This window comes from Myotis davidii, unplaced genomic scaffold, assembly GCF_000327345.1.
Source record: "Myotis davidii unplaced genomic scaffold, ASM32734v1 scaffold187, whole genome shotgun sequence".
NCBI classification, from domain to species: Eukaryota; Metazoa; Chordata; class Mammalia; order Chiroptera; family Vespertilionidae; genus Myotis; species Myotis davidii.
The window spans coordinates 993,772-1,016,221 of NW_006383018.1; the positions used below are offsets into that span (position 1 = coordinate 993,772).

The 22,450-nt window shown below is 37.8% G+C and overlaps 1 long non-coding RNA gene across 1 annotated transcript; it reads right to left on the reverse strand.

Moving 5' to 3' along the window:
- Positions 1-1,870: 1,870 nt before the first annotated feature.
- Positions 1,871-22,203, reverse strand: LOC107181722. Its single transcript, XR_001512422.1, has 3 exons — positions 22,194-22,203; positions 16,969-16,973; positions 1,871-1,943 (listed from the first exon to the last, which is right to left on the reverse strand). It is a non-coding gene; the product is annotated as an uncharacterized LOC107181722 (long non-coding RNA).
- Positions 22,204-22,450: the final 247 nt, after the last annotated feature.

A 22,450-nucleotide genomic window follows, 5' to 3' on the forward strand; every position in this document is an offset into this window, starting at 1 on the left:
GCAATACCTTTAAAATGACATAAGGTAGTGTCCCCTTATCCATGGAGGATTTGTTCTGAGATCCCCATTGGATGCTTAAAACCACAATTAGTACTGAATCCTATATATACTATGTTTTTTCCGATATGTACATACCTATGATAAAGTTTAACTTATAAATTAGGCACAATAAGAGATTAACAACAATAATGTTAGAATAGAACAATTATAATAATATACTCTAATCAAAGTAATGTAAATGTGGTCCCTCTTTCTCAAAATTTCATATTGTACAGTACATACAGCATGGATTCACTGGACAAAGCGAGGATTTATGAATTGCTTATTCTGGAATTTTTCATTTAATATTTTCAGACTGTGGCTGACCACGAATAATTGAAACTGCGTATAAGAGGGGGACTACTATACTTGTTGTAGCATCAGAGCAGGAGAAGAGAGATTTTTGTGGTTGTACCACATTTCAGAACTCCTTAATTCATACTACAATGTTGACTTGCATGACCCTGGGCCTGTCAGAGAATGTAATTGTTTTAAAATGTGCTACATGTGTAGTCAGTCAATAAGCATTAATAAGCATCTGCTATGTCTTAGCACGGTGCCAGGTGCTTTCACACATTGTTTCAATTTATTCTTCATCTCATAAAAGTTCTCACACAGAATGCTGTTTTGCGGAGAATTAAAATGAAACCAAATGCCTTCATCATGAAAATAATGTGGGTTGTTATTCTGTTACAGAAAACCCTTGAAGATTATATTGTGAAAAAGTAGAGATTTCAGCCTTGTTCCACTTTTGAAACTCTGAGGAAGTTTATTAGTATTCAGAGCTCTGACCTTACAAATTAATGGCCTGTTTACCAGCTTTAGCTGCTATGGGGAAACCCCTACCATCTCTGGAAACCTTTTTATTTATTTGATGGGTGCGTGGGAGTGAGGATACCAATTCTGAATGAGAAATCAGGTAAGGCACCACTGATATTTCACCTGAGACGTAAATAGTAGGAAAGTGTAAGTTGGAAAGATTTGGGAGCAGAGATTTCCAGAACAGGGACTGCAAGTGCTCTAAAGCAGGAAAGAGCTTCCTTGTTAAAGGCCAGAAAGTGGCCAAAGGGGTTTGGCCCTGGAGAGATGAATTCTGGAGATGGTCAATGGTCAGATCATGAAATAAGGCATGTTAAACACTCAGGACAGACCCAGGAAGAGATCTCATATTAGCACACAATAAACACACGTTGCCTTACTGACTTTGAAGAGTCAGGACTGTTTGTTTATGGCCATGTTGAAGGTGACAGCTCAGCCAATGGACATGCATCCAATTGAAATAGAAAATGGATTTATAGAATTATGTCCCCAGTTTCCCTCCAGGTATCACAGACCAAGTAGTTTGGAATGCAATGCCTTGTACGGAACTCAGCAGGGGGATGTGGTTATCTAGAAACCTCTGACTGTGAATGGATCTCTTTTTGTCTTCCCTAGGGTTTAATAACACTGGAAAATTCTGATAAGTTGGAGGGCTAAGATGACCCAGAGAACTAGCATATTAAATCACAGAAGCTGTAAAGCTAACTGACACAGCAGCAATTTGCTCTGAACAGAAATCAGTAAGATTGCTAAAGAACTGGAAAATAAAACAATCACAAATCAGAACAAATTAACAAAACTTTTAAATCAGTGGAGGCCCAAAGAAGCTGAATAGGTAACATAATGTGTGGTCTGATTGCTTGGCTGCGGGAGCCTGGCACAGCAACCAAGATTCTGAGTGAGAGTTTGGAGGGGTGCTACAACGGCATTACACATTTCCATGCATGAAGGCAAAAACAGGATTCTGTGATACAGAGAGATGATTCACTTACTTCATTAATAATGTTGTAATAACGCTCCAGGGCTTAGGAACAATAGAAGGTTACAGTTAAATTAGGTCATCGCAGTCTCAGGCTCTGTTGCCACTCCCTCTTAACATTCTTTACAAACAGGTCATGATTTAGCCAGGGGCGAAGAGCCTAACCTTTTTAAGGTATGAGCCTGTAACCTTCCAAAGGCATGAACCTGTGGCCTTTCAAAGGTAGGAGCCTGTGACCTTTCAGGGGGATGAGTCTGTAACCTGTGTTGAGAAGTGGAGTGATGAACTTTGTGTGTGCTTAGCCAACCGTTTTGTGGTTTTTGTGAATAAAACCTTACTTCTACATCTGGTTGGGGTTGCAGTTTGGTCCTTGCTACGGCGGGGTGCTGTAACTGCAGTCTCTGGCCAGCTAATAAAGGCTCCTAAATTCTACCCTTTGGCTCTGGTGATCGTCTCTTACGGGTTGCCCCATAACAATGTTTGGAAATATACCTATGAACAGGGAATTTGCAAGGTCATGTTTTCCACGGATGACACTGAAACCATTTTGAACATATTTATTTATGATGGTCAAGTGGGGATGACAGTTGTTACTGCAAATGTAGGCACAGGTGACAATGTAGACAGAATGTGACTCTGATGGGCCTCTCAAAGCAGGCAATCCAGTCAAACCAGCAGGCCACTGGTTGGAGCTCTCGGCCTGGCACAAAGGTGGTGTGATGTCACCATGAAATGTAATTTACTAAGTTTATTATGGGTATCAAGGTGATTAGAAATGAAATTTTACTACAGAGATTATGCACTTACTATTATAAAATTTTTTTATTTATTTACAAAGATGCAAAATTTTTTATTGCTACCAACATAGGGGCCATGCACGAATTTGTGCACTGGGCCTCTAGTATAATATAAATAGCAGGAAGGAAGGCTTTTCACAGAGCAGTGCACAGTTGTTTTTTTGGTAACCAGTTTATAACCTATCCCAGTAGTTGGCAAACTCATTAGTCAACAGAGCCAAATATCAACAGTACAACAATATTGGGGGCCAGGCAGGTAAGTCCAACTCAAGAGGAAAGATTTCTACTGGTGCTCAGGCCTCACCAAGCTTTTATTTGGTTCAGGATCCACCCATAGTGTAGCCCTTAGGCAGGGAGGTTCCAGTGACACACAGACTATCTTATCAATAAGGATTTACATGATTAAAGGTGGGGAGGTTGCTTCAGCTACCATTATCTGGATTAACAGAGGTGGTGCACAGCTCTGACCTTTGCTAGGGCTTCAAAGGTCACCAGCCTTCTGGGTTCTCTGTCTACACCTCTGTGCTAGTGAAGACAATAGGTGGTTTCCAACACAATGATTGAAATTTCTTTTGAGAGCCAAATTTTTTAAACTTAAACTGTATAGGTAGGTACATTGTTATTAACTTAATTAGGGTACTCCTAAGGCTTAGGAAGAGCCACACTCAAGGGGCCAAAGAGCTGCATGTGGCTCGCGAGCCGCAATTTGCTGACCACGGACCTATCCTATACCTGTAATATTTTTTTACAAACATAAACAAGTTTTCTTTACCTTTTGCACATCAGAGAAATTTGATGCTCAAAATTGCAAATTTTTAATGTAACTGCAATTTTATTTGATAAAATTTTGAACAAATATGCATAATAATCTTGTATATTAAGTTCAATGTATGCCTTTTAAAAGACATGGTAATGTCAATACATGTACACACATATAAATATTATTCTGGATTGGAATGAAGTGACTCCAATGGCTTAGGTTTCTTCTCTAGAAAGGTCATTAATTATTCAGGTTTGGAATGCAGCCCACCAGGGAACAATGTAATCTGTAAGTGGCTGAGATTTTCAATTATACCTGGTAATTTGTCAAATGTTCACTTCACTTAGCATTAATGTTTATTGATATTTTTATTATCTCTAGGTTACTAATCTAATCTCTAGTTACTATGTCTGATTTTTTTGTTGCCTTTTTCTTTTAATATTTATACCTTCAACTATAATTAGTGGTTGATCATCAATTAAAAAAGCTACTTAGTAGCCTTTACATATGCATTTTTAAAATGCCCTTGGCTGGTTTGAATGACTTTGTGTGTATGTTTGGGAAGTTCTTTCGAAATAGCTACAACATAAGAATAAAGCATTTATGACTGTCTTAAATATACAAACTGTTCAATTCAAACCTATGTAAATCATCATGGTTCAATTATGTTTATTCCATCTGTTTTTATCATCTGCTGTTACAATAATTTATCATTTCTACATGGTATTAAAATGTAAATGAATCAAGAGAGGAAACACATCTGTGGACTGTTAGTTAATAAAACTACATTTGGCAAGTGAGCTAAGTCATAATAATTAATTAAATTTCACTACCCGTATATGCTTGTAATTGTATATTTAGTGTGCATTTGCATAATCACACAATGAGATCTATATGATTCATGCTTTGCTGAGCATAATCTAGACGCACAAATTATTAATTCAAAACTAGAGGTGCTTATAAAGATGTCACAGAGACATTTAGCTTTTTTCAGGAAATGATGTATAGGAAGTTAATAAAAAAAACATTTTAAAAATGTAAATTATGCAGTCTTAAAGTTCAGCAAAGTAACTGATTGAAAAGACCATTGAAGTCACAGAAAAATCCTGGCTTTGTTCTTTGAGATGCTGCTTTTTGAAGTGTATTGGTTCTGTATCTTATAGCTTATGACCAGGGAAAAGTGTGCTTTTTGAAAGAGGTGCTGTGAGCAGGAATTGTTCTGAGCAAGGCTGAGTGTAAAGGGCCCTTCACGCATAAGAATTGCTGATGAATTACATTCCAATCAGTCTAATCCCATGATTAATTTAATTTAAAAAAATGGACTCTAAGTTGTTGTTTTAGGACCATATCTTGGGGCAAAATTGTGCATAGTGGCATTAAATTCTTAGATACAATTTAACAGCCTTTGCTGAAGGTCACTGGGGACAACTTGCAGGAGTAACATACTGTAAACAGCAGCCTCTACACAAAATCTATTTTGGGCATTACCCACCGTCACCCCCCCGAAACCTTGCTCTCTCTAGCTGACCTCTCATTGGGTGATCAAAATAACTCACTACAAGTTTTAATGACAAAATCTTAAGCTATCAGGTATATTTGCATATTGAAAAAGGAGTTTATAATCCAAATACAGGGTGGGGCATAAGTAGGTTTACAGATGTTCCTATGGAAAATAATACAATAATCCTATATAATAAAAGACTAATATGCTAAGTGTCCAGTTGTCTGTTCGTCCATTCAATCAATCAAAGTGTAATATGCTAATGATATGCTAAGGCACTCAACCGCTCACTATGACGTGTACTGACCACCAGGGGGCAGACACTCCAACAGGTAGGTTAGCTTGCTGCTGGGATCCGGCTGACCGGGACTGAGCAAGATGGGCCTGACACGCTCTGGAGCCCTCCTGCAGTCCCTCTCCGGCTAGCCAACCTCCCTGGCCCTAATGGTGCACCAGTGGGGTCCCTAGGCCTGGCTTGCACCTTCTCACCATCCAGGCTGAGGGACCCCTCCCTGCCCCCCGCCACTCGAGTACACAACTTTCATGCTCCAGGGCTCTAGTTAATAAATAATAATTCAAGCATAAACTCTGTGTTCCTGTGATCACAACTGTAAACCTCCTATGCCCCACTCAAGTACATTTTGAAAATGGCAATCTATTCAAACCACTTTCCTGCCTGGTGTTTTATCCTAGATCCTGTGTGTCTAACCTCCTCACTCATTGCATTGAGCATTGCTTGCCAGGTCCTTCATTAAGTATTCATCGTGGCTTTCCTCTCCTACTATTCTCATTGCTCACTAATTGTCAGTCTATGACTTAATAATTGCATTCCAAGAAAGCGCAGGTGAGCAGTTGAATGCCACATTCTCGCCTTATTCTCTCTAGTTACCGTACATGCAATTTCAGTAACACTTGTAACTATTTGAACCATGTAAGAAAAAATAATTCTTAATAGTCATTTCCTAATTGTTTGAGATTGTAAAATAGATATGACAAGACAGGAGGAGGGGGCTAAAATGAAGCATAAATCTTAATGCTTCTCTCCCCAGAAACTGGTAGAAGGGCATGAACTCCTTATGATGCAAATCTGCCTTGGATTTAGCAGGAGTCATACACAAACCAGCTGGAGAAGAGGATATTAATTATTTTTTATTCTCTCAGTGGTTCCTTGTCTGGATCTGCTTACTCAAGAATAAATAATACTCTAAGATGCTTTCAAGAGCAGAATTGAGAAAACCTCAAACCCTTGGTGTGTCTCTAGGAGATTTCTGAGGGAGTTCATCAGATTTGCAAACAACCTCATAATTAAGCAAGAGGAAATAAAATCTAAGTGTAGGAACAACACAACTAACAGAACAATTTAGGCTCAGTTTATCATTGGAGTTGTGTTGATTTATCTATTGTTGATGTTTTTGATTGGCTGCTACAGTTGGTGTCATAGTTGGAAGTTTTAATTTTTTAACACAATATTTAAATAGTGAAGAAATAGTTCATTTACAGATAAGAGTGTCTGCTATTGGTACACATTCTGCTTGGGCTAGGTACAACAGAAGTGTAAAATTCTACTTCCGCCGTGCTAATTAGCATGCTGCAGGGAGCTTGATGTTCCCACAGGCCCAGGGAAGAGCACTCACCCATCTTTTGGGCTCAGGGGAATTTTGCAACTTTTTCCGTTTTTCACTATGTGTTCAGTAAATATGTCTCTTGTGGCCAGAAAGAATTAACACACTTCCTTAACTGCCCAAATTACCTTCTTAGAATCATGGAAAACTTAGCTCTGTGTCTTTGAAGAGCTTTGAGCAAGTTGGATGAAATCAATCTCCAAGAAGCAACTAGAAATGTATGCTATTTATTGAAGTGTTGAGTATGTTTATTAGATGAGCCTATTAGTCACAAGGGATATTTAAATTTTTCAGCAAGTAAATATTCAAACAAGGTTCGCTTTGTGCATCCCTCTCTGTTCATATACTCTGAGCACACAAGTCATATCATAGACTGTATCTTCTCTAATTCAGGACAGGTTTCTTCTATCTCTTTTCTGTTGTTAAAGAGGCAGAGGGTCATAGAGAAAGCACAGTAATATCAAGGAATCAGTGTTAAGCAGGAAGGAAAGGAGAATTCTGCCATGTGTACACTAGACAAGTTTGGGGATTGAAACAAATCAAGCCACAAGTCATTTTAGAATTTGAATAAGAATTTAAAATGTAACCTGGTAAATAAATAAATAAATAAAATGTAACCTGGGAAAGTTTTTTGATTCATATCTGTTTCCCACCTCTGGGCCATTTCCCTTTCTCTTTGAGTCGAAATATAACCTAGGTCTGAATACTCAGTTCAAATCTCTCCTTGAAGTTTTCTGACAACGGTCTAATCTGTAGAGATCTCTTTCCTTTGAAATCTCATTGTTCCTATTGTCTGTATCACTCTGAGGCAAAGTATTAGGTATCCAATCAAACTCAATCAATGTTAGTGAAATGAATCAGTCAGAAAATGGATCTTTTATTCCCTTGCATTCTGTTTGAAAGTCATTTGCATGTTATTTGTATTTTCTCTGCTTAAGCCTTGCTTTCCTTCAGGATTATAAATGTGCTGAAGGCCAGGATTAGGTTTTATATCACTTGGGTGTTATTCACAAGGCCTCCTGAAGTCCTTAGCAAACATATAAACAACTATTTCTTGGTATTGATGACCCTACCCGTTTTTTTTTAATCCTGATACATCCATTCCTAGTTGGCCTGAGTTTTCTAAGATGACTCAGTGCTCTCTTCTAGGACTGGTCCTCCATCAGGTGGCAAGCAATGTATCACCCAGGGGCCGGGGTGATTACCTTGTTAATTTTCCATGAAAAGGATTAACTGCTTTCCATTGATTTGAACTGTATTTCTTCAGATGTCATGTTGCTCCTCTGAGTTTTGTGGGTCATAATTTGCCATTATGAGATCACGTTGAAGAATGCAGTATTTTCAAAAAAATCCATTTTGGGCCGAAACCGGTTTGGCTCAGTGGATAGAGCGTCGGCCTGCGGACTGAAATGTCCCAGGTTCGATTCCGGTCAAGGGCATGTACCTGGGTTGTGGGCACATCCCCAGTAGGAGATGTGCAGGAGGCAGCTAATCGATGTTTCTCTCATCGATGTTTCTAACTCTCTATCTCTCTCCCTTCCTCTCTGTAAAAAATCAATAAAATATATATTTTTTAAAAAATTCCATTTTGGGTAACAATATTTAGTTTTAATATGATTTTTGCCCCATAGAGCAGAACTACTAAGTGATTTAAAGCAGGCTCACAACCTCAATTTGAAGAAGCATTTTTCTGTCTCTCCTTGCACCTGTCCTTAGATATTATGAAAATTCAGAAATGGAAACAAGTTGTGTAATTTGCTCAAAGGTTGCTGTTGGGCTTGCTACTGCAGGTTTCTGAAAATTTAAATAAATAAAGGTGGTTCTAATGTTTTCAGAAAGAGCTTCTTTGTTAAATGACTCAGTATTGGTAAAGCCCTTTTCACATAGAACAACAAGACCTGGTGATATCTCAGAGTTTTATTGTGACTTTGAAGGAAACTAAAGCAAGAACATTCCTTAAAGGTCTTCTTGAATCTAGCCCGTCAAGCGGACATTGATGGAGTGCTTTCTGTGAGCTAGGTCCTAGGATTAAATACAAAGCAGGCATAAATTATGCCTGCAGGAAGCTCACAATCTAATGCAAGAAACCCCAGAATATTCTTAACACCGAATGAAAAACTGCAGGAATAAATGCATGTAGAAGATAATAGTGATTACATAGAGCAGGGAATGATTATTTCTCTATTGAGTTACCAGGAGGCAGGTGACAGTAAAGCCTTTTGGAAGGAGGCAGGTTTTGAATTGGCTTTTGAAACTGGAATAAGAATGATCTAGAATAGAACACAGGAGCATGAGTAGGTGGGCACTCCAGGAGGAGCAGCAGCATGTGTCCATTACAGGAGGTGCCTGATGGTGTGGATAGTATGGTGTGTGTAATGTGCTGTAAACTGTTCCGAACTGCTAGAGTGTGAAGTGTGAGAAAGGAATAGCAGAGGGTAAGTTTGGGAAGTTAGTCCATCCATCTATATAATGATGACTTTTACATGTGGTGTTGAAGAAGTTGGAATTTGTTCTTTAGGGGATTGGACTCCAATGAAGAACTAGAAGCAGAAAGAGATGCAATTAGATTATTTTTTTTAGAAATTTCCCTTGTGGCCAGGAGGTTTGTAAAGCGACAGAAATAAAGGCAGGGAGCCCCGTAAGGGACTCCACAACAGTTGATGCAGGAGAAGGAGTGCTTACCCCACCTCCATTTGTAGAAAATTAAGAATTGTTCATTGGCTTTTGAGACATTTTCCTCCTTGGTCAAAATTCATATTTTCTGGGAAGGAAGATACCTTTAATTTTATGTTAGTGGGAAAATTTTCTTATTCTCACATATATCTTATCAATTGTTATTTAGATATCACCCCTTTGCCTATGTGTGGATTGAAGTAAGCTCAAACTTAAAATGTCATAAATAAGACAAGTTATGATAATAAAAAGTTTTAGTTAATAAAAATACTTTAAGAAATTGGTTACTGAATATTTCTTTTTTTTGTATATGATTAAAGGAATCTCTGAAATCCCAGGGCTACTTTTTTTTCTTAAAGTAGCATTTTAAATTAATTAGACCAGATTTTATTAAAATTATTGATTATTAAATATTCAGAAAATGGTGAGAAGGAATTATTTTCTGTCCATTGAAATATACTTAAAAACTAAATCTGTCTCCCTGACTGGTGTGGCTCAGTCGGTTGGGCATCGTCCTGGCCCGGAAAGGCTGCTGGTTTGATTCCAGGTCAGGGTACATGCTTGGGTTGCAGGCTTGATCCCTGGTAAGGGGAGCCTGTACCCTGGTGGGGGACATGTGGGAGGCAGCCAAGATTGGTGTTCCCCTCTCACATCGATGTTTCTCTCTCTCTCCCTCTCCCTTCCTCTTTCTCTAAAAATCAATTGAAAATACTGTCTGTCTATTTCAGATTTCAGTAAATTATGAAACCTTTCATCTTGTACTACAGATATTACACCCACTTAGGATACTCACAGGTTGTTCATATGCACAATAGTCCAGAGGTGATTTTATCTTTCCAGTGTAAGTTACTTACAATTTCTATGAAACCAGCCTATCACTCCTCTTACACATTTTTAATGCATTTTAAAAGCATAAGTAGCCTATGTAATCACTTAAAAAGCTTTTGTACTTATTTCAATTCCCATTATGAAATAATTCATGGAATAAAATTTTTAAGTGCATTGATATATCAGAATATATATCCTACTCAATTCCACTTGTATCAATGGTAAAAATATTCACCAGCACTTCCAAGGTAGAAACATGATTGGTATCTTTGACTTTCTATTTTGTTTTATGTGTTTCTATTTAAAAACACATCAAAACCTCAGTTGAGCATTGTAGGCAGTTTTCTTCAAACCCATAATGGCATGGGAAAACAAATGTGGGAAATAATAGCAAACACTTATTGTGTCTGGTCCATTTCAAGTCTTTACCAATATTGACTCATTTGAATCAGCTTGTTTCTGACCTCTAAATTGTACGACCTAGTATAAGATCCTTGTCTCAATAGTTGTCAATGCCAATAATTACAGTCAAGGAAGAGTCTCAGTGTGTCCACGGAATAATACTAAAGACTCCTGAATAGTCAAAATTATGTTTATGAGCAAGATGGCCTACTTCTCAACCCTACAGTATAGATAGAGTCATGCCTCTTATTGACACAGATAACTTATTGAACCCTGACCTTCACACTCTTCTTTGCCAAATTGTCCAAGGAACCTGGGAACCAACTTAATCATGATTTCACTGTTGATGCTGAGGTTGTACAGTCCCATAGACATGTGCACAGCAGCCACAGCCAACTGTCCAGGTAGGTGTGGTTGTTCTAGGGAGGAAGCTTGAGCTCACCCCTACACCACGACCCTACCACCACCAGGTGCTAAGCTCTGTGAAAGGGTCTGCACATACCTCCCACGACCCCAGCTCTTTAGTTTACCTGAAATAAAAATGGCTCAACCATTTCCCCTCATTGTTCCCAACTCACCCCACCAGGCTAGCTGGACCTGGCATTTTTCCAGCATTAGAAATGCATTGTTCAGGAATCAACACTCCCCTATACTCTCAGTGTGAAACCAGTGTCACCAGCCTATGTGGTCATATTATTTTCAAGGTCCCATAACCATAGCTGATAGCAGACTGTGGTCAGGGTTATCTAATATAGCCCCCAAATTTCCCGTTTTAAGTTTCAGAGTGTAGAAATTATGCTTAAAATAGTTTTTATTCTAAAAGATCCTTGAGTCTCACTAATTGACCTACTTTTGCCTTATAGGTAATTTGTGAGTCCAAGGGTCACAGGTAGCAACATACCCTAATTCAGAGCACAGGTGCGTGTGTTTAGTCTAAATTTGTATAAGTATATGATTTCCTTAAGTGACCATTCCCAGGATAAAGAATAAAACTCCTCTTATTAACTATAATCAAACCAAACTAGATTGCACAATATCATACCAAATCAAACTAATTCACAGACAAGACAAAACAAACACAACAACAAAACTATAGTTAAGACACATACTTATAAGCAAGGTTATATGAATTTCTTGGGTTGCCCATCTTTTTTGACTTAAAGATATCTTATGTCTTCTTGGACTGGATTAGAACTTCAAAATTCATAATCCCAAGTAGGGAATCAAATTTCCTTTGTAAATGACAGTTTATCTCTGCACTACTTACAAGTGGAGATTGAGCCTTCTTTTTTTAAATTTTTTTAAATTCATTTCAGAGAGGAAGGAAGAGGGAGAGAGAGAGATAGAAACATCAGTGATGAGAGAGAATCATTGATTGGCTGCCTCCTGCATGCCCCCTATGGGGGATTGAGCCTGCAACATAGGCATGTGCCTTTGACCAAATCGAACCCAGGAACCTTCAGTCCACCGGCCGATGCTCTATCCACTGAGCCAAACCGGCTAGGGCAAGTGAGCCTTCTTTAAAGCATTCCTAAGCTCTCCAATATCCTCCACTCTAGTTTTTCTTTTTATAGAGAAAGATCATAAAAATAAAGGTGGTAGAGAGGGTAAGATGTGTGTGTGTGCGTGCATGCATGAGTGTTAATCTTTGGCTGAAATTATTCTACAAAGTTTATAGAACAATCCTGAGAGATGAGGAGGCAATTTTCAAGGTAAAAGTGTCTCACAAGGTGATCTCACTTAGTTGCTTTGCTTAGGTTGTTCATTTGTTTGGTTGTTCTGCCGTTCTATTTGCATATTAGCCTTTTATTATATAGGATTTCCTCTCACTGCTCCTTCAGCTGTCCTCTGTTGCAGGCTTTAGGCAACAAACGTCCCTCAAAGCATCATTGAAATCAACTTTAGTATTGCTATGGAAAGGTTAGTTTCTGAAATACATTTTCCCCCTCACTTCTATATCAGGATTGATTTTACAGAGGAAGCCAGAAGTCCCATGTTAAGTTGCCATATGGGCAGGAACCAGAAGTTCCTCCTCTGTTGGATAAATATTTTTTTCACAAACTGATGTCCTGTTTTATAAGGCATCTGTTCATCCTTTTGCCCACTTATTCTCTTGGGTCTCTGGTTTTTAAAATTGATTTTATAAGCTATTTATTATGGATATTGTCATGTTTTCTACTATTTTAATGCAAATATTAAACAAGGATATTTTTATAATTTGTCTTGCTTTTTTATGTTGTTAATGAATAAAATAAATTGTATACTTTCAATGTAGATAATTATATGTACCATTTCCTTTTTGATGTCCCCCATTACTCTTAAGCTTATAAAATTCTAGGGGTCAAGAAGGTCAAGAATAGGGAAAACTTAAGTTACTTGAATATATAGAATGTATATGTAGAGTAAGCATCCTGATAACATAATGGAAACAGTAATTTCAAAAAATGTTAAAAGCACATCTATCCATGACTTAGTACTATGAAGAAAAATGCTCAGACTGAATCGAGGCTCATACAAATTGCTTAAAACATATTTAAAAAATCTTTTAAGGTGAACTTTGGAATAAGGAAAACCTAGGATTCAGGACCCAGAATCCAAGAATCTTGTGTTTTAAATGCATTTGAAAGTTACTTAGGGTTCAGTTTACATATTACTTAGCTTCTCTGAATCTCAATTGAAAACAACTGTTAAATAATGATGATAATAAAATTGAAAGTGCATGGTATTAATATTTTAAACATTTTAAATTTAAAAATAATTTTATATCTTTATAAATAGTAATAATAGTAATAATAACAGGAACAAAAAAGGAAATGACTGAGAGCAAGTAAGACAGTTCATTAACTGTTAAAATAATTTGTGCTCATTTTCTAAAGAATTAGATAATGTCTAGAAAAAATATAAAAAATTCCAAGATGCTTTGGTTTCACTTTGTCATAAAATGATAGGTTAATACCTACATGCTTTCAGTGAGTCCAACCTCAGACATTGTATTTAAATCCTTCACCTTTTCCATCGCAACACCCAGGACGATGAACATGACACAATGTGTACTGACATGGATTAAACGGTTTATTGGTTAAAAAAGTATCTCAAAGGTAAACACTATTGTGTTGATTAAGACACAAGGTTAGCTGCAGGTAACAGAAACTCAAAAAACAGTGTTTAAATGGAGACAAGTTCATTTTCTCAGACATGTAACAATTTTTAGGTAGGTGTCCACCAGCTGATAAGGAGGCTCTGTTCCAGAGACCTACATGCCTTCCATCTTTTTATTTTAATTGAGATATAATTTACATATAATGTTGAGTAAGGTATGCAATGTGTTTGGTACAATTATATGTTGCAAGGTGATTAGAACTGTAGCATTAGTTAACACATCCACCCCCTCATGTACTTATTTATTTTTGTGGTGAAAGCATTTATGATTTAGTCTCTTATAGCAACTTTGAAATTTACAATATAGTATTGTTGACTATAATCCAGAACTTACTCATCTTCTAACTATGAGATTGTACCCTTTGACAAACATCTCCCCAAACCTCCCACTTCCCAATTTCTAGTAACCACCATTCTACATTCTGTTTCTATGAGTTCAACTTTTTAAGATTCCACTGTAAGTGATATTGTACAGTATTTGTCTTATCTTACTAAGTATACTGCCCTCAAATTTTATTGATTTGTTGCAAATGGCAGGATTTTCTTCTTTCTCATGGCTGAATAATCTCTCTCTCTCTCTCTCTCTCTCGCTCTCTCTCTCTCTTTCTCCATTCATCCATTGATGGACATTTAAATTGTTTCCATATCTTGGCTATTGTGAATAATGCTGCAATAAACATGGGAGGTTTATTGCTATCCTGTTTTTATTTAATCCTTCTATTTTGATGCTCTGATAGGATACTGTGATCATCAGCACACCATCATGATTATGTTTCAAGCAGCAGGATGGAAGAAAGCAAAGAAGAACATGCCCCTTTAATTCAGAAATTATTCAATCCACTTTCTCTGATAGTGGCAGACAGTCAAAGGTCTATTATCGCTACAAATGATAATGGGGAATTCATTCTTTATATTGCATAATGTAATGTTAAGCTGAACATAATACTCTGAGAGTGAAGTAGAGGATGGATATTAAGGAGGCTGTTAGCAGTTTCCACACATTAGCTCTTTGGATTTTGGAATGACTACCTACTCAAATCCAAATTTATATCCTTTTAAATTTGTTGTTGTATATTTTAAACTTTAAACTTTAAACAATTATGCGAATTCCTGGCAAATTTTGAATAAATCTTTAGAAAAATATGAAGTGATCATTCAGAGTCTACTTTATAAATCCACCAAGATAGGCCCAGTATAAATGGGCTTTTTAAATAAATGAGGAGTAAAGAAAATAGCATTGGGTGGGAGGAGAAAATGGATTCAAATAAAACATATTAATCCCACCATTCATTCTTTGATTGAATATTAAGTATCTACTATATTTCAGACACTGGTATAGACTATTAGTGAAATGGTGAGCCCATCTTGGTCTCTGCCTGCAAGAAAGAAAGCAAGGAGTTTCTCAGGTAATCACACATGTAAGTGTGAAATTGGAACTGAGGCCATTGCTGTGAAGAAAGTTGAATAGTGCCAGGAGAACTTATACTGGGGGCATTTGCCCAGTGGAAGAGATCACGGACGTTATAGTAACTCTCAGCTGAAGAATGAGTTGCCTCTGAAAAGAGGTCCAATTCTTACAGAAGCAAACCCCCTCCTTCTCCCTTCTTCCTTCTCTCATTTCCTCTCCCTTTCTCCCCACTTCCTCCTCCTTTTCCTCTCCCCCTTCCTTTTCCTCCCCCCCCCCATTTTTCTTTCTTTCTATCTTCCCATTCTCCCCCACACACTTCTGTTCTTCTCTGTCTTCTCCTTTCATTTTATTCCCCACTCCCTGTATTATTCTCTTCCTCCTCGCCTTCCTTCCTTTCTTTCTTACAAAGATTGTACTTATCTCAGCTGATTTCTCAGACTGGTTCAATGTCACTGTTCTGAAGATCACTTGGTTCGAAGTCTAGGTTTTGAAAACAGCCTATGTGCAAGTTAATGTCCCCTATATATACTTAAGAGGTTTGGACAGGGGTACCAGTAAAAGTTTGTGTGAAATTCACACATGATGAGTCATGTACTTTTTTCCCCAGCTGATTTTGACTTGTGTTTATCAACAGCAGAGAAAAATCTTTGCTCTTGCCATTGAACATCTCTGAGTCTCTTAAAATTTAAAGCCTTGTCCCTCTTTGGTGAATTATTTTCAGTATCTTTTGGGTTGATGCTCAGTTGTTTCTTAGCATCTCTCCCCTCTGTCCTTTTTACATCCCTCCCTCTGGTCCCTGGCCTGTTTCACCACTACCACTACCATCCCCACCATAGTCTCACCACCTGGCAGCATTCAGGACCAAGAGGACGCTTATCATGGGGATGGGGAGTGAGGCTCATTGCCTCCTGCTGACCTCTGGTTGAGGTGTAGCTTCTCTTGCCAGCTCTTTGGATTGTGATCTCTGTCCTTGATACCTTTCCTGGTGACCTATATGTGGCTTGTGCAACCCTTAGTCTCTTTTCACAGCACAGGAAGTCCATGGTAACTGCTCCCAGAGAGACTGGCCATCATCTCTCTCTGATGTCTAACGTCTGCCCCCAACCTCTCACTGGGGCTGCAGATTCCAAGAGATCTCCCTTTTGAGTCCTGCTTTGGGCAGTTGACCCTCTACCCTTCTGCTAGAGGACCACGACCCTCCTGCTGACCTTTCAGGATCAGCTATCTTCTGAGTCTCTCAGGGAGACACAAGGGATTTCTGGATCGCCTAAATGCCACGCACAGGCTGAGAAGAGACAGGGAGCTATTTCAGGCCTATTCTCCTGGTCCCTACCATTCAGTTATCTCTATTCCTATCACTCAGGTACTGTGTTCAACATGGCCCCAACAACCTCAAGGGCTCCTCTGTAAGGCATGCAGTCTTTGGAGACTGTGTCTTGGTATGTAAGCAATAACTCCCCTTCTCTGGAATTCTATGGAATCATTTGCGTATTTTTACAATTATAAATTCTTCCCCTTCCTCAATCTCTCCATTTGACTCTGGTGTCTGTGAGGGTATTTTGGGATGAGGTTAATATTTGAATCAGTAAACATTAAGTAAAACAGATTGCCCTCCCTAATGTAGATGGTCCTCATTCAATCAGTTGAAGGTCTGAATAGAGCAAAACAGACAGAGTTTCCTGTGAATAAGAAGGATTGTCCCCTTGCCTGACCGCCTTTTGCTCAATCATTGGTTTTTTTCCTACCTTCGAACTTGGACATTGGTTCTTTCTGGGAATCAAGTCTGCTGGTCTATGGTCTGGAACTACATTATCTTCTCTTTGGTCTCCAGCTTGCTGACTGCAGATCTTCAGACTTGTCAGCCTCCATAATAGTGTAAGCCAGTTCCTTATAGTAAATCCCATATGTGTATTATCTCTGGAGAACTCTGACTAATACACATGATGGCGATTTTTTAACAGCTGTTTTGAAAAATGAAGACAGACTCTTTGCTGACACCATGGGCCTTCTCCTATAAACCACTTTTATGTTTGCTTCTCAGACTGAATATCATTTCATTCTGAGAGGAAAGGATGTTGAAGAAATGTAGTGCTCATTGAATTTTGCTGTGTAGTACACATTTCTAATTCCCTTACACCAATTCTGAACATAAATGCGGCAAACGCAATCAAAGGATCAGATTTTCATAATTAACAGGCCTTTGGTATAATGTTAGAGATCAAGTATTACGTCTTCCCTTAATCTTCTGTCATTTATCTGCATTTTACTTATTTGCCATCCACTTTTACTGCCTTTCGGCTGTTCCTGGCTGACTCAGCCTCATCTCAGTAAGAAACCAGTCACCTGGAACTTGGCCAGGTGCACAGATTGGGCTCCAAAGCCTCTTTCATCTTTCCAGGAAGCTGCCAACTTGAGTTTAGTTTGCATTTCTGGAGAATATCAGTGGGAATGTGGGCCTAAGTGTTCAAGGGGAAGATATTGGGAACATATAATATACTTCTGTAATAAAATTATAAGAAAAAATATACAAACACTTTATTTAGATTTAGGGTTTTATGGAAAATTTTCCCAGATTAAAAATTTTATACTGATTGCTTAATGTATAGTTGATTGTTGAACATTTGTCTATAAACAAACAGGTGACTTGTTATTAAAATATAACAATGTAAAAGAAACCTCTTGTTTCATTAGAGGACTTAGCTAAATTTTCCTCCCCAAATCCTAAAATTGAGGCTATTCATTTGTAACCTTTATGTCTTAAACATCTGAAAATGAACATCAATAACGAGAATTTTATCTATGATATTTCATGAAAATCATATGAAATGTTCTTAGAAATATGGAACAGGTTTATACCAGCAACAAAAACAAATATTTCAGGAATTATCCATAATTTTTATATGACTTTATTGCTGTTAGAGACAGAGGGGAAGGGAGAGGAAGAGAGAGAAACATTAATGACAGAGAAACATCTATCCGCTGCATCCTGCATGCCCTCTACTGGGGATGGAGCCTGCAACCTGGGCATGTGTCTACCAGGAATCGAATCGGTGACCTATCAGTTCATGGGATGTTGCTCAACCAACTGAGCCACACCGGCCAGGGCAATCCAGATATTTTAAGCAAAATGTACATTGTTTTACTCAGTAGTTCTTTAAGATTCTTATACACTATTCAGCACCCCCCCCCTTTTTTTAAATCCTCACCCAAGGATATAGTTTTATTGATCTTAGAGAGAGAAGAAGGGAGAGAAAGAGAGACATCAATGTTGAGAGAGAAACATCGATAGGTTACCTCGCATGTACCCCCCCTACTGGGGAGCAAATCACCACCTTTTGATGTACTGGACAATGCTCCAATCAACTGAGCTACCTGGCCAGGATATTCACTCCCCTTTTTTGAATTGTAGTAATTATATATATATATAATTTCATTTTGTTATTATACACAAGAATACAGAAGCAATTTCATTGCTAAATGAAGATATTTATAATATAATAGAATTGTTGTTTGCATAGTCCTTATGACCAGAAAAATAGTATAGTGTTCATTGCTAGGGAAAAAAGAACAAACTTAAAAGTGGAATTGTCGACATAAGAAACATCCAAACCTATAGAGAATTTTAATGAGTTTACTTGAGCCAAATTGATGACAATTGCTGGGAAGCGAAATCTCAACAGACTGAAAAGAATGCTCCAGAGGATGGCAGTTTTGCATCTTATTTCATACATTAGAATCAAAGGAAGAGGCCTAAGGGAGTTACATGGAATTCACTGGTGATAGGTTAGGGAGGTGGGCGAAAGCAAAGCTGGGGGAAGGGGGGGAATCTCTGGGATTGAATAAAAAGCAAAAGGAATAGACACATACTTCTTTTATTTTTATTTTTCTATCTTTATTGTTGAAAGTATTATGGATGTCTTTGGTGGGCATGTGATAGTTAACAGTTAACAATTAACAGGATAACAATAACAATGTGGGGTTCTGTGGTCTGCTGCTCTGGTGCAATAATTGGGCCCTGAGGGGTCTGGAAAAGAATGTTACTCTAACATTTCAAAGATATCTTGTCATAGATGCAAAAGACAACAGACAGTCTCAGTTAAGCTAAAGGTTGACCTTTGTCGAGGAAGATACTGGCCTAGGAGGTGACTACCTGCTTTTAGGTAGGAAGTTTTACTTTCACACCATCCTATGTGGGTACTTTATGTCTCTGAGTTGGCCAGACCCACCATACAGGCCTCCCTTGAGTTTGTCAGGTTTACTAAGTGGCCCCTTTTTCGTCCGCAAAATTAAGATCATAGTAATTCAAAGTCTAAATTCAAAGATGAAAAGCTTCAAAACTAAGCTATGTTTCTCTGCAAAGGTGGGTGAATTCTATAGACTTATTGGGCTAAGCTGTTCGTATAATTTAGAGGTAAGAGCCAGAGATATTTGAGACTTAGCAATATCAAACATTAAAATAGATGGTGATAAGAGAAATTCAAAGGAAATGACTGTGATCGGGGTATGACTTGTTTATCTTTCCAGAATGCTGTTTGTCATTTTTCTTACCCATATTTCTTACCCATATTTATTCTTCTGTAAGATAACCTTTTAACCATTTAAAAAGGACAAGGTTCCTTTACATCCTTCAGTAAACTTAGTTCTCAGAAAAGCAATGAGCGTGATGGCCCATTTTTTTTTCTTTTTAAATAATGTGTGACTTTTGACAAGTTTCTTGGCCTCTCTGTAGCTCAGTTCTTTATTTATAAAGTGGGAATAATAGGGTTGTTGTGTGGATTAAAATAACTAGTACAAGTAAAAGTCCTAGAACAAGGTCCTGCTTCTCAAATGTTTCTTAGACTTTTACTACTGAATTTTAAGAAAACAATCTTCTGTACTTTTAAAAACATACATACTACGCACTGAAGTGGACATTTTAGCTAGAAGGAGAATGCAAAAATCTGGCTGAGAAAATTGGAAACTGAAGAAATCAATTTTACTGCTAGCTCAGATCCAGGCTTGAGATATTCCAATACCCATTACTTTATTTGTTGCAATGATTCAGTGATTATGAAGAAGGAAAGATGTGTGTGTTTGTGTATTCAGATATATGTATATATAATACATATGATACACATAAGCGTATATTTATATGAGAGAGAGACAGAGAAAGAGATAGATATATATATAGAGAGAGAGATAAGAAGAGAGAGGAAGAGGGAGGGGGAGAGAGAATCACAGAACCTGGAGAAAATATCCTCTGATTGGGCTAAGCTGTTCTAGAAAATTTATTCTTATGGCTTCTAGGCCTTTGGGCTAAGGCTAGGTGTAGAAAAGTGTTTCTTCACATAGACATGTCTTTGAGACCAGAATAAGGCTCTTCTGCTTGTCAGTGTAGTCATGATTATTTCTCCTCCATGTTGCCAGTCAGCTAAATTTCCCTTTATTTGCAGACTATATCAGGAAATCAATATTGTTAGTGAATTGAGTCTGAGAGAGTCTTAGGCTCAGAATTATCTTTTCTCCAATGAGCACATCGTTGTCAGATTTCCCCCTGGCCGGTGCTCAGGGAAGACATGAATTACACAGCGGCACCGTTATTCTATGCCACTCTGCTGGTCTCATGCATTTAATCAGCTCTTTTGTTCATTACACAATTAGCAATTCTCTAATTGTGAAGTGCTGCCAAGACTTTAATGATATTTCCAACAATACAAAACACATCAAGAAGTTGGATATTTTGTTTTGTTTTAATTCTCTTTTTCTCTACATATCAACAACTACTTAATCTTTAAGACACAGGCAAGGGTGTCCTTATCTGGGAAGCCTTCTTTGGTGGTCTCTGCTGTTTTTTCATATCTCTAGTTCTTCTTTTTAATGTAGCAAATTATTTATTATAATTATACTTTTATTTTCTATACCTCAACTAGATTTTTCAGTAGGTCAAGATTTATTAGTCCTTGTCTCTGAATATTCAGTATCTGGTATATAAGTAGGGACACATAAATATTTGCCAAATGAATAAATCACTGGGAAAATTTCTACAAATCTTCACTTCTCTGACTGCATTAGGTTTCATTGTAAGAATTCACCAGATACACAAAGAAGACGAGATATTCCCCGCAAAGCTCACGGCAGGACAAAGAGACAATAGGCTGAAGCGTATGGTGTGTTTTGGAGGTAGCAAAGGGTTAATTAAGTAGGGACATAGCACCATGTACCCTAGTAGTGACTAGAGAACTGTGGTTCCTTCTTAGAGACAGTACTCAAATAGTATCTCTATGGAAAAGACTTATCAAACCTTTTCCTTTTCCTTCACTCCATGCAGGATTGACTACTTTTCGCCATTTACATTGTACACATTTCTGTTATATTAATTTAATTATCATTTAAAAATATTTTTATTGATTTTTTTTTAGAGAGAGGAAGGGATAAAGAGCATCTAACAGCTGTCCCTTACATAATGCCCATTGGGGATCAAGCCTGCAACCCAGGGATGTGCCCTGACTAGGAATGGGATCTTTGATCTCTTGGTTCCTGGGGCAATGCTCAACCGCTGGGCCACAACAGCTGGGCCTAATTTAATTATGTTATAACAGATGTTTACTTGTCCATCTTCCCTGCTAAACTATTGGCAGCAGAATGGAGAGAACTTGAAATCTGCAGTATGACAGATCTTGGTTGAAATACTGACTTTGGTACGTAACTGGGTAATTGACACATAAACAGTCACTTAGTTTTGTTGAACCTCCATTTCTTTATCAGTCAGATAGGGAAAATACTATCAACTTCATAGCAGTGTTGTAATTATACACTTGAGGTGCAAGGCAGAGGCTCAATAAATTATATTTCCCCTTTTCTTTCACCTCCTCTGGGGATAAGAATCACGTTATATTAATTTATTCCTAGAAACTAGTACTTTCCCCGACACCTAGATGTTTAAAGTCTCCAGTTGAATGAATAAAGTGTTTATTTAAATGTCTAACGTGTGTGTGTATGAGTGTGTGTGAATGAGTATATGTAACAGTAGATATTTAGGATATTCGTTCTAAACCTGTCAGTTTTCTAAATTTAGTGTATCAGGGTGACGCTACAGTCATTTCCATATGTTTTAATCTATTTTACTATCCATGCCAAATTTCAAGCTACCCTGACTTCATACGTGGAAGGTGGGAAGAACATTCTAGGCCTTCCACTTGCTCAGGAAAGTAATTATGCACACCTAACACAGACTTCCAAGGGAGTAAAAATAATTTATCAACCTACCAGAATTTATGTCTTCCCTTCCCTGAAGAGGTGCACAGACAGTTAAATAAATTGAATTGGTGCTATTTGTTACTGGTCCATTATAAATCATTGCGTGAGTGAATATTATTAGCTAAGCTGCCTTAACATGCCATCCTTTATACATTCCTGAGCACAGTTGCTGATTAAAGATTGCTCCCAGGGAGGCTCAGTTTTGCCTTTTGGCAACATGTACACAT